At 42.1% G+C, this 13,084-nt stretch overlaps 1 protein-coding gene across 3 annotated transcripts in view; it reads left to right on the plus strand.

The window, feature by feature from the left end:
- The window catches only part of LOC123797341 (tRNA wybutosine-synthesizing protein 2 homolog), a 39,755-nt gene extending 31,550 nt beyond the window's left edge, over window positions 1-8,205 (plus strand). For 2 of the 3 annotated variants that reach the window (XM_087860158.1, XM_087860159.1), the window contains exon 6: window positions 3,032-8,204. The gene's annotated coding sequence lies outside the window, so the exon portion shown is untranslated. Of the gene's footprint in view, window positions 1-3,031 lie in introns of all 3 variants that reach the window. The other variant, XR_015723436.1, reaches the window with a different exon arrangement.
- Window positions 8,206-13,084: the final 4,879 nt, after the last annotated feature.

Raw genomic sequence — 13,084 nt, forward strand, 5'->3', positions numbered from 1 at the left:
CATTTTTAAAAATTTTATTTCCAGGATAGTTAACATACATATTATATTAGTGTCAGGTTATAATATAATGTTTTATAAATTCCTTCTGTACCTGGTGCTCATCACGACAAGTGCACTCCTTAACCCCCTTGACCTATTTCATCCATCCCCCACCCTCCTCTGGTAACTGTACCTTTGTTTCCTATAGTTAAGAGTCTGTTACATTTTTTACTCCCCCTCCATGTTTTATGTATACGATGTTATATTTTACATCTTTTTATTTTGTGAGTCCCTTAACTGATTTTTTAGGTATAATTAATTTCATTACTTTTGTCTTTTACCCTTCATACTAGTTTTATAATTGATCTACCATCCTTCCTGTATGTATGCTTTTATTTGTGAATTTTTTTTCTTCCATAATTTTACTTCTAATTATTGTCTTTTGTTTTCTGCTTAAAGAAGTCCCTTTAACAGTTTTTATAATGAAAGTTGAGTGGTGATGAACTCCTTTAACTCTTATTTTCCTGGGTAACTCTTTATCTCTCTTCCAATTCTTTTTTTTTAAGATTTTATTTATTTATTTGAGAGAGAGAGCATGAGCAGGGAGGAGGAGGAGAGGGAGAAGCAGACCCCCTGCTGAGCAGGGAGCCCGATGTGGGACTTGATCCCAGAACACTGGGATCATGACCTGAGCCAGAGGCAGATGCATAACTGACTGACGCGTGACCTAGGCGCCCTCTCTTTTTAAATTCTTAAGGATAACCTTGCTGGGTAGAGTATTCTTGGCTGTAGACTCTTTCTTTTCAGCACTTTGAATATATCTGGTTACTCTCTTCTGACCGGCAAACTTTCTGCTGAAAAATCAGTTGATAACCTTGTGGGATTTCCCTTATATGTAAGTATTCTTTTCTCTTGAGTTTTTCAAGATTTTCTCTTTATGTTTTAGTTTTGGTATTTTTCATAATTACATGTCTTAGTGTGGATCTCCTTGGGTTCATCTTATTTGAGCATCTCTGCCTCTGGGATATGGATGTCTGTTTTCTTCCCCCAGTTAGGGAAATTTTAGGTATTATTTCTTCAAGTAAGTTTTTTGCCCCTTTGTATCTTCTCCTTCTGGGACCCCTATGATGCAAATGTAAATATGCTTGATGTTTCCTAGAAGTCCCTTAATCTATCCTTGTTTTTAAAATTCTTTTTTTTTTTTGTAGTGTTGCTTGGGTAGTTTCCACTGCCTCCAGATCACTAATCTGTTCTTCTTTATCTTTCATTTTTTTTAAAGATTTTATTTATTTATTTGAGAGAGAATGAAAATAAGAGAGATCACAGAAGGAGAGGGAGAAGCAGGCTCCCCACTGAGCAGGGAGCCTGATGCAGGACTCAATCCCAGGACCCTGAGATCAAGACCTGAGCTGAAGGCAGACACTTAACTGACTGAGCCACCCAGGCGCCCCCTGTTCCTCTTTATCTTTTAATCTGCTGTTGATTTCCTCTGATGTATTTTTCATTTGTTATATTCTTCAGGTGTGATTGGTTCTTTTTATATTTTCTCTCTCTGTTGAAATTCTCACTGGGTTCATCTACTCTTCTTTCACATCCAGTGAATTTCTTTATGGCCATTACTGTGAACTTCTTATGAGGTTGATTGCTTATCTGCATTTCGTTTAGTTCTTTTTCTGAGGTTTTATTTTGTTCTGTCAGAGCATATTCCTCTTTCTCCTCATTTTGTTTGACTTTTTGTGTTTCTTTCTGTGAATTATGCAGACTAGGTACTTCTAGAGTTGAAGGAATGTTCTTGTGTAGGGACATCCCCTGTATAGACTGTGTGTACCTGGTTGCTTTGGCTGGGTGGCTGGAGCTGTAGTGGGTGCACCCTGGAGATCCTGGGGCATTCCACTCAGTGGGTGCCCTAACAGGGCATCTGGAGCTGAAGCAGGCATGGGCCATGGGGTCCTGGGATGCTCCACACAGTGGACACTGGCAAGATCGCAAGATCCCAAAGTGGGTGCAGGCTGAGTGGTTTCAGGGTACTCTGTACCTGGGACACACAGGCAGGATGGCTGGGCTGAAGTGGCTGTAGGCTGGGAAGCTTTGTGATCTTGCATGAATGGGGGCCCTGGTGGGTAACTGGAGCTGAGGTGGGTGTGAGCTGGGAGGTTTCATGGTGCTTCGTGTAGTGATTGACCTGGCAGGTTGTCTGGAGCTGAATTAGGTGTGGGCCCGGAATGTCCTAGGATTCTTAGTACTTGTGTCGCCTTGGACAGTTGGTTGGAGCTATTAGTGGTCACTGTCTAGGAGTGTCCCAGTGTGTGTTCCACTGGGGTTGTCTTGGTGCGATGGCTGAAGGTCAGGGTGGTGTGAGGTAGTGGGGCCACCTTGGGGGTAAGCTGGGTGTGGTGTGGGCTAGGGGGCCACTACTTGTTGAGGCAGCAGGTGGCTCAGGTGCCTGGACCTTGTTCCCATCTTCACTGTTAAGGTGGAGGGGGAATGTAAATAGTATTGCCACCAGTCCCTTTGATTTCAGAGTTCCTGCAGCTCCCCTGCTGTTTGAGTTTTAGGACTTGTTCCTGGATATTTCAGTTGCTCTTTTATTATTTTTTTAAAAGATTTTTATTTACTTATTTGAGAGAGAGTGAGGGAGAGAGCATGAGTAGGGGAGAATGGCAGAGGGGCAGAGGGAGAGGGAGAAACAGACTTCCCTCTGAGCAGGAGCCCGATCTGGAGCTTGACCAACCAAAGGCAGACACTTAACTGACCGAGCCACCCAGGTGCCCCTCAGTTGCTCTTTTAAACCATAGCTTTTTTTTTTTTCTGTACTCCAAGGTGTCTGGGGCTGGTGTATATTAGGGGCTTGGGGATTGTTGTGGCAGTGGGCCCACTAGGGCACTTGGACCCTGCTGCCGTCTGCACTTAAAAGGTGGAGGGGGAATGTACTAGGTGGTGCTGGCTGGCCCACACCTAAGGGAGTTCCAACAGACTCCGACCATTTGGAGGAAGGTTAGTTCCTTTTCATTGCTGTTGTCATTTTAAAATGCATCCTTTTTCTCTGTTCCAGGGCAACTGAATGTGTTCCTGTTTCCGCAGTACCGACCCTCTCCACAGCAGTTTGCAGCATCGGGGGTGGGATTTTCACTGTTAACGTGTCTGTGCCTCCATCTCTCCTGCCATTCTCTGTGTGGTCCCTTTATCCTTTGTTTTGCTGTTCAGTCAGCCCTCAGTTCTTCAGGAGGAATTGCTCTGTGTTTACCACATTTTCTTTATTTACGCATTGGTGGACACTTAGGTGGCTTCCGTGTCTTGGCTATTTTAAGTAATGCTGCAATGAAGATGGGGGTGCATGTATCCAAAAGTAGGTTTTTTCAGCCTCTATAACTATGTGATCCAATTCCTATAATATCTCTTCTCTTCTCTCTCTTCCTTTCTCCCTCCCTCTCTCTCTGTCTGTGTTATTATCTGTATCCATTTTATTCTGTTTCTGGGAGAACCTTGACCAATACAGATTTTGGTACCAAGAATGGTTCTAGAGGAATAGAAATTTAAGGTTGTTTTCTGATTTGGTTCTGTTGTTTCTGGAATTGGCTCTCTAATCTGATTAGATTTAAAGAGACTAATGACTCTATTTCCATTAGGAAAGAGAACACTGATAGTCCAGGGTGGAAACTGTTCATAGAGATATGCAGAAACTCTACATCAGATACTCCTAATCAACCACTCATAAGAAGCAAGGAGCTAAGTGACACAGAATGTAATACTTTTCAACATTTTTTTTGAAAACTAAGGAATATAATAACATTGGTTGGTTGTTTCTAATGTTGCCGGACAGAGTGGTGAAAGAAAAGAGTGAGCACAGCGATTTGAATTTCCAGCTCAAGTGCCACATAAATGACCTAAGAGCATTATGTATGCCTTGAAGGAGAGTCTTATCTCATAGCTGCAGGGTTGAAATTGCTGAAAATCAAATACAGAATCTTACCTTGTAATTGGCTGAGTTACAACATAAGTTTAACTCTCACCCTTGCAGGATATCTTCTGTTAAAGTGAGGGCATTGATTGGAAAAGAATGGGATCCTATAAATTGGGATGAGAATGTATAGGAAGATCTTGATGAGTCTAGGGACCGTTGAGCTTCTAAATACTGAAGAATCTTCTTTGCCAGTAGAAGAGGTCTTCCCACTCCCAGTGGAAAGCCTCCCCACCCCCAGCAGAATTGACCTGCCCAGCCCCACGGAAAGTATTTCCCTCAACTATAGCAGGAGTGGCCTCCCTACCCTCAGTAGCAGCCACCTCCCTACTCACAGCAGCATGGGTCTCTCCACCTGTCTATGGAGATTAACACCGCATTGCTTGAGGAAATGGTAATAGGCAGTTACCATGCAAGATGGTACTGAGACTTCTCAGGATCCACTCTCATCATCCCTCACTGCTTCTATAACTAGACTCAAGTCCCAGCAGACCTCTGAAGATGTGGTATAAAATGAGATCCATGGGGTGGTGCACTATACTCCAAATGAATTACTTGAGTTCTCTCAAGTAATTTATACATGCCTAAATCCAGGGAAATTGTGGGAATGTGTACTTAGAGTATGGAATAATGGTGGAAAGAACATAAAGTTAGATCAGGCTAAATTTATTGATGTGGGCTCATGTTGGTTTGAACCTTGGGAGTTCCGTGGGTGAAATTTGGAACTGGCTCCCATATACAGGGGGCATGGAGAGACTGAAGCAGCAGACTCCTCTAGTTTGGCAGGAGTCAGTTTTAATAAGCAAGGGAACTTACATATGAGGCTTGTCTTGGATGGCTGCAAGAGGAGTAGATCTCTGTACCCATCCACTAGAATCTTAAAAGTTTATATGGAGTTCTTAATGGGATTCAGTCACGTACACAGTCCCGATGGTCTCATTGCAAGGCTGCATCACTGAAGTGGCATCTCATGTGGGAATGGTGGGCAGAACATATATCCAAAGGACAGGGTAAGGAGCCTCTGATTGTCCAGGTACAGATCGTGGTAACATCTTTTTTTTTTTTTTCCTACCAAGAGAAACATGATCCAAACCATTGATTTCTTAAGTCCCCTAGGCTAGGGGTTGCATCACTCCGACATTGATTGTGTCCTCATGTGATATAATAAAGATTATAAATTAGCAGAGTCATCAGATACGAACATAACAACATTCTGTTTGGATAATGGCATAGATGCCTCTTTGTGAGGCAGTAGTAATGTCCGAAGACCATCCTATTTTGGAGGACTGTTTTTCTTATTACAGATATTTCAGTGTTCAATAAAAATAGGTTTGCTGTCTATCATTTAAGTCGTATTGGGTGAATTTAGCGAGGGCTTCTGTGTGTGCTTATAATGTCCTCCAGGCCAATGGAGGGTATACAGACAGAGGCCAAATGATTGTATTGGTAGAAAACAGAATGTATTGGTAGAAAACAGAATGTGCTCATCCACTGACTGGATCCTATAGAAGCAGCAGAAATCTAAGGTTGAAAAGAGATATTTAGTAGGAACTTGTATGGGATGCTGTTCCCCTTCTATAAGAATTACACTTGTGCCCAGAACCTCAGATGTTAATGTGGGTGCAGCTTTAGGAATTTGACCTGGTTGTGCATACCGTACATGTTGGCTGGGGGAGGCAGGACCGGCAGGTGTGAGGAGATAGACTGGGGGTGGGATCTGCCAGAGCAGAATTCCCACCTTTACCCCTTTTTTAATGGTGCATGTTCTATTACAGGTATATTGTGTTTCAGTCGATCCGGCTTGCAGCAGGGCAATGGAATTCCAGTGGAGATTGAATAATTCTCCGTGAACCAGGGGTGCAAAGTAATTTACCCATCCTGGTGGGATGTCCCATTGCAAACTCTAGTAGTTAACACCTTTTCCAGGCGTGGTGGGGTATGATATTCTCAGCAGCATAGCACATTGATCCATGGTGAGAATCTGGATGTCTCCTGTGATTCCATACCTTTATACACTTTCATGGTGTTGGGTATCTCAGAGGTGGGTTGATGGGATATATTCTCAATCCATCCCTTGGTAGGAAGGGAAGTTCTTAACCATGGTAATGTGTCCCTTAATGCTGTCTAGTCATATCTGATTCTATGCACATTTTTTAATATGGCATTCTAGTCAAAGCACTGGTAATGTAACTGGTGTTTCCAATTGTGTCCTGTTATAAGGAGAACAGGTTCTCATTGAACTTATGCAAATAACTATATCATCATGGATAGAAGAATAATCACTAAGAGTTTCTGAATTCTGAAGAGATCAGGTAGGGAGAAAAAGAGAAATGTTTTATCATTATTGACAAAGGTATATGTTAGCAAATTGCTAATAGCCTAAGAGAAAAGAGATAAAGTTTATCTTAAATATGTAAAACACACACAAAGAACTGTTTTAAACAAAAAGACATAAAAATTACAATCATTCTCTAGTGCCATATAACTCTTGATCTTGATCTTTTGTTAGCAGTTTAGTGAGTTACATCAGTTTTTTTCATTAGAGTTGTGTAAATTCTTAGTTCAGTGGTATGATCTTAGTTATCAGAAACCTTTACTTGTCAGAGCCTTTCCCATGAATCTCTTTAAAGATGAAGTAGTTTTGCAGGAACACTTCTATAAAACATCAGAGTAAAACAATAGCTGTCTGTAAATGACAAAAGACTTGAAAATGGTCATGCATACAGATCTGATGAGCGTTCATTATAATGCATTTGACAAGGGAATTTGATTATTTCTGTGACATCATTTTTTAAAAATTTTATTTCTTTAAGTAATCTCTATACCCATCATGGGGCTTGAACTCATGACCCTGAGATCAAGAGTTGCATGCTCTTCTGGCTGAGCCAGCCAGGCACCCCACTGTAACTTCATTTCTAAAATAACTGGAATTATGTAGGAGGAGGTCATTGAGAGGACGTGACTGCCAGTTGACCCACAAGCTGGACCTGGGCAATCAGAGGCTCCTGAATTCCTCCCCTATTGGAATGTACATCTTGTCCACCATTCTCACAGTGGGAGCTATTTTCAAGGGTGCAGCCTTGAGAGAGCAATGTGTTGCTGAGACCATCTGGAAGGAATATGTGACTGAATCTAGTTAACTATATAAATTTGTAAGGCTCTGGTGGTTGGAGGCAGAGATTTACTCATTTTGTGGCCTCCCAGAACAAGTCTTACATGTAAGTTCCCTTGCTTATTAAAACTGTAACATACTAATCTGGAGAGGTCTCTTTCTTTGTACTCTCCTAGCCCTCTGTGTATGGGGCCCGTTTATGAATAAACAGTTGGTCAGCCACCTAGGAGACTGGAGAAATGGGTCTGTGGGGGGAAATTCTGAGTTGGCCATCAATCTCTGTGTGGGGAGGGGTAGTTTGTATGTTAGATGCTTGATCACTGCTTAAGTACAGAGACCTCCGGAAATGCTGTGATTGTTTTGATGTGCTTGTTTGAGAAACTGCATAGTGCATTGCAGCAAAGAAAGGAAACAGATGACTTCTATGTTGAGCTGGTCTCTACTGTAGGCAGTTCAGCCCAATTAGAGGCTGAAGCTCCAGTTAGAAAGTTGGCAGAATAGCCGAGTTAGAGAAGGATGTTATCCAGAGTTATCCACTACTCAGCTAACTTTGGGGCTAGCAGACAAGGTGGGAGAGCAGGATAAGAAGTTGGAGACCTTTGCACAGCTAGGAGGACACAAACTGCCATGGCTTAAAGTTCGAATGCTTGTGACTAAGTCTGATTGAGACACTAAGAGGTGGAATTACTGGGAAATTGAGGAGAACAGAGTGGAGAATGTTATGATTGACAGTGAAACAGATGAAATTTTAAAATACCAACTGCTATTGAAGCTTCCTTACCCAAAATTTAGTGTACAGTTTCCGTAAGATTATTCATCAAGGGCAAATAACAAATCTTAAAAGTCTTCTCCACAAATATTAGTTAAAAGCTTTTTATGCGTCCAATTTCTTGGGTCCAGCTCATGGGTCAACCAGTGGTCACATCCTCTCAATGACCTCCAACAACTCACTAAGCAGGGATTCTGCATGTAATGTAGCTTGGGGAGTTAGGGCTTTAAACGGTTGGATGGTTGGCTGAAATAGGGAACAAAGGATGGCCCATCTTATGTGAATTGGAAATCTTTGTGAGTGGAGCCCTAGCATCCTTAAAGATCGTTAAAGAGCTCTGTGATTCTCAGAGGGCTTCAGAGGGGAGGGGGGTGGGGGAATGGGATAGGCTGGTGATGGGTAGTAAGGAGGGCACGTATTGCATGGTGCACTGGGTGTTATACACAACTAATGAATCATCGAGCCTTACATCGGAAACCGGGGATGTACTGTACGGTGACTAACATAATATAATAAAAAAACATTAAAAAAAAAAAGAGCTCTGTGATTGCTCTTTGTAGGCCAGACCTTGCAGTGGGAACCACAGCTGCTCAGTTGGGAAAGCTAAATGCAATGGGAGCAATTGGATCTTGGGATGGCAGGGACCAAGTGGTGCCACTCAAACACCAAAGGGAAGGTGGGTGTGGTTATTGTAATGGGCAATAGAGTCAAGGCAGCAGATTTCTCTGATTCATGCAGACTTATGGCACTGGCTAGTTATTGTGTTCTAAAAAGTGAAATAAATAGGAAACGTACTAGATTCTTACTTGGTCTGTATAAACAGAGAAGTTTTAGGTCACATGAACAAAAGTCTAACTCAAATCCTAAAAATAAAGAGTTACAGCTTCTCAATAAATTCCCACACTTGAGACAGTTTGCAGGCCCAGAGCCCTTTGAATGAAGGGGAGGCCAGTTCCCTTGTGGAAGGACCCCAGTACACTACTGAGAATTTATACTGTTACTCTGTTGTACAAAAGGACCTACAGCCTTTTACCGAGGTAACTGTACATTGAAGAAAAGGCAATAATCAGACCTTTCAGGGACTACTGGACGTTGGATTTGAACTGACACTGATTCTTCAAGGAGACCTGAAACATCTCTGTGGCCCTGCAGTCAGAGTATGGGTTTATGGATGTCCATGATCAATGAAGTTTTAGCTGATGTCTATCTCACAGGGAGTCCAGTGGGTCCTCAAACCCATTCTGTGATTATTTCCTCAGTTCCAGAATGCATGATGGGAATAGACACACATAACAGCTGGCAGAATCCCCATATTGGTTTCCTGATCTGTGGAGTGAGGGCTATTATGGTGGGAAGGGCCAAGTAGAAGCCATTAGAACTGCCTCTACCTAGGAAAATAATAAATCAAAAATACTTTATTAATAAATTTAAAAAACCAAATTTCTGGAGGGATGGCAGAGATTAGTGCCACCATGGAGGATTTGAAAGATGCAGGAGTGATGATTTCTACCACATCCCTCTTCAACTCTTCTATTTGATCTATGCAGAAGACAGGTGGAGAATGACAATAGGTTATTTTAAAGATTATTTATTTATTTATTTATTTATTTATTTATTTATTTATTTATTTATTTATGTGATAGAGAGACAGCCAGCAAGAGGGAACACAAGCAGGGGGAGTGGGAGAGGAAGAAGCAGGCTCCCAGCGGAGGATCCCGATGTGGGACTCGATCCCAGAACGCCGGGATCACGCCCTGAGCCGAAGGCAGACGCTTAATGACTGCACTACCCAGGCGCCCCGACAATGGATTATTTTAAGCCTAACTAGGCAGTGACTGCAGTTGCAGGTGCTGTACTAGATGTGGTTTCATTGCTTGAGCAAATTAACAGATTATGTGGTACGTGGTATGCAGCTATTGATTTGGCAGATGCAGTTTTTTTCTCCATACCTGTCCGTAGGGCCCACCAGAAGCAGTCTGCTTTCAGCTGGCAAGACCAGCAGTATACCTTCAGTGGCCTACTTTAGGGGTATATCAACTGTTGAGCTCAATGTCGTGATTTAGTTTACAGGGAACATGATTGCCTTTCCCTTCCACAAGATGTCACACTGTTTTATTGTATGGATGACATTATGCTAATTGGACCTAGTGAATGAGAATTAGCAGGTAAACTAGACTTACTGGTGATACAGTTGTATGTCAGAGGGTGGGAAATGAACTAAAATTCAGGGGTCTTCTATCTGAAATTTCTATGGATCCAGTGGTGTGGGGCACCAATGTTGAGACATCTAATGTGAAGGATAAATTGTATTTGGTCCCCTTTACAACCAAGAAAGAGGCACAGTGCGTAGCAGGCCTCTTTGAATTTTGGAGTGAGCATATTCTTCATTTGGGTGTGTTACTCCAGTCCATTTGCTGATTGACAGGGACAGTTGCTAGTTTTGACTAAAATCCAGAAGAAGAGAAGGCAATGCAGCAGTCCAGGCTGCTGAGCAAGGTGTACTGCATGCGCTTGGGCCACATGTTCCAGAAGATCCAATGGTGCTTGAAGTGTTAGTGACAGAGATGGTGTCTGAAGACTTTGGTAGACTTCCATAGGTGAATCACAGTGTAGTCCTTTAGGATTTTGGAGCAAGAGTCTGCCATCATCTGGAAATAACTGTCCTTTTGAGAAATTGCTCCTGGCCTGCTACTGGGCCTGAGACAACGCTTGACCATGGGCCACCAAGTTACCATGTGACCTGAGCTGCCTTTCATGAACTGAGTGTTGTCTGACCCAGCAAGCCTTAAAGTTGGGCATGCAAAACAACACCTCATCACCAAATGGAAGTGGTATATATGTGATCAGGCCCAAATGGATCCTGAAGACACAAGTTACATGAAGAAGTGGCCCAAATGTCCATGGTCCCCGCTCTTGCTCTACTGCCTTCTCCCTCCCAGCCTGCATCTGTTGCTTCACGCGGGAGTTCCCTACAGTTAATTGGCAGGAAGAAAAGACTTGGGCCTGGTTTACAGATGGTTCTACATGGTATGCAGGTACCACTCAAAAGTGGACAGCTGCAGCACTGTGGCCCCTCTCTGGGACATCCCTGAAGGACATTGGTGAAGGGAAATCCTTCTAGTGGGCAGAACTTCAGTTAGTACCCCTGATTGTTCACTTATGTTGGAAAGACAAATGACCAGATGTGTGATTATATACCAGTTCATGAACTGTGGCCAATGGTCAGGGACTTGGAAAGAACATGATTAAAAAATAGGTGACAAATTTAGGGAAGAGGTATGTGGATAGACCTCTCTGAGTGGAAAAAGGTGTGAAGATATCTATATCTTGTTTGAATGCTCGCCAATGGTTTGGTTACCTCACCAGAGGAATATTTTAATGATCAAGTGGGTAGGATGACCCATTCTGTGGGTACCATTCACCTCTTTTTCCAGCCACTTCTGTCATTGCCCATGGACTTATGAACAAAGTGGCCATGTGGCAGGATGGTAGTTATACGTAGGCTCAGCAACATGGACTTCCACTTACCAAGCCCAACATGGCTATGGCCAACATTGAGTGTGCAGTCTGCCAACGGTAGAAACCAAAACAGCCCCTGATACGGTATCATTCCCTGGTATAATCAGCCAGCTACCTGGTGGCAGGTTGATTAGATGGCTCCCATCATGGAGGGGGCAGCGTTTGTCCTTACTGGGATAGACATACTAGATACAGATTTGCCTACCCTGCATGCAGTGCTTCCTCCAAAACTACCATCTGTAGGCTTAAGGAATGCCTTATCCACCATTGTGGTATTTCACAGAGCGTTGCCTGCAGATCAAGGAACTCACTTCACAGCAAAAGAAGTATGACAATGGGCTCATGCTTGTGGAATTCACTGGTCTTATTATATTCCCTATCATCTTTTTATAAGATCTTTTTTAAAAAAACATTGTATTTATTTGAGAGAGGGAGAGAAAGAGAGCATGGACAGGGGGAGGGGCAGAGGGGGAGGGAGAAACAGACTCCCTGATAAGCAGGGAGCCTAATCTCAGGAAATGAACTGAGGGTTGCTGGAGTGGAGGGGGGTGGGAGGGATGGGGTAGCTGGGTGATGGACATCGGGGAGGGTATGTGTTCTGGTGAGCACTGTGTATTGTGTAAGACTGATGAATCACAGGCCTATACCCCTGAAACAAATAATACATTATATGTTAATTTAAAAAACCCACAAGTTAAAGGTTACCTAAAGCCCAATATTTAGATAAAGTTTAAAATCATGTGGGAAACAATAGTAAGTCTGGTGAATTTTAATGTATTGTTTGTAGATATAGTCATTCTACAGTACAAGTATTAAAATATGCATGAAGCTGATAAAAAAAAAATTCCGGATAGGATAGTGTTTACTTCTGGGGAGGAAGGAGGGAGGGAGGGAATGATATCAGAACACACAGGGCTTTGTTTTTATATGCAATTTTTTTTTTTTGGTTAAAGAATGGATTTGAGGCAAACAAGGAAAAGTTAAAATTTAATAAGGCTAGTTGGTGGATGTGTGGGATTTTTTGCATTGTATTATGCTGAATTTTCTGATTGTGTTATATTCTGTATGCATATTGTTGTAAACATTAGTAATAAGTATTTCATAAAAAATAAAGTCAATGGAAAACTACAACACACCAATCCAAGCAGGACTACTAATGGCCCACACCCTTCAGGAATGGAAGGGTTACCCTGCCAGCTGAAGAACAATGACCAGCTGAGGCAGGTGTTCATTGAAGGCAAAGGGAATACAGAATGGGTATTAGAAGAAGGTAGTTATAAATACCACCTACAACCACATGACCAGTTACAGAAATGAAGACTGTAATTGTGATGAATATTTCCTCATTTTGTCATAAATATGTTTGCGTGCATATATACACATAAATTAAGCAAATATCTTTGTTTCTTATTCCCTTATGAATTGACCTTATATCAGTTTTTAAGTATTGCTAATTTTACATCGAAGTATTTAAGTTACAGGACATCAGAAGGGTAAACACTCAAGGACTCTACCTCATCTTCTGGAGAAGGGATTAATACATTTTCAGTTATATGTAGGAGAGCTGTATCATGTTAGGTAGAATTATGACCTTGTTATTGTCTTTATTTGGAGATTAAATATAGTTTAAGGAGATATGTATTGGTGTCAAGTTGACAGGTGGTGGACTTATGTTAGTTTTATGTATCATCATGACTGAGCTACAGGATACTCAGTTGGTAAAACATTATTTCTGGGTGTGTCTATG

This window comes from Ursus americanus, chromosome X, assembly GCF_024610735.1.
Source record: "Ursus americanus isolate L20-20 chromosome X, mUrsAme1.1.p, whole genome shotgun sequence".
NCBI lineage: Eukaryota > Metazoa > Chordata > Mammalia > Carnivora > Ursidae > Ursus > Ursus americanus.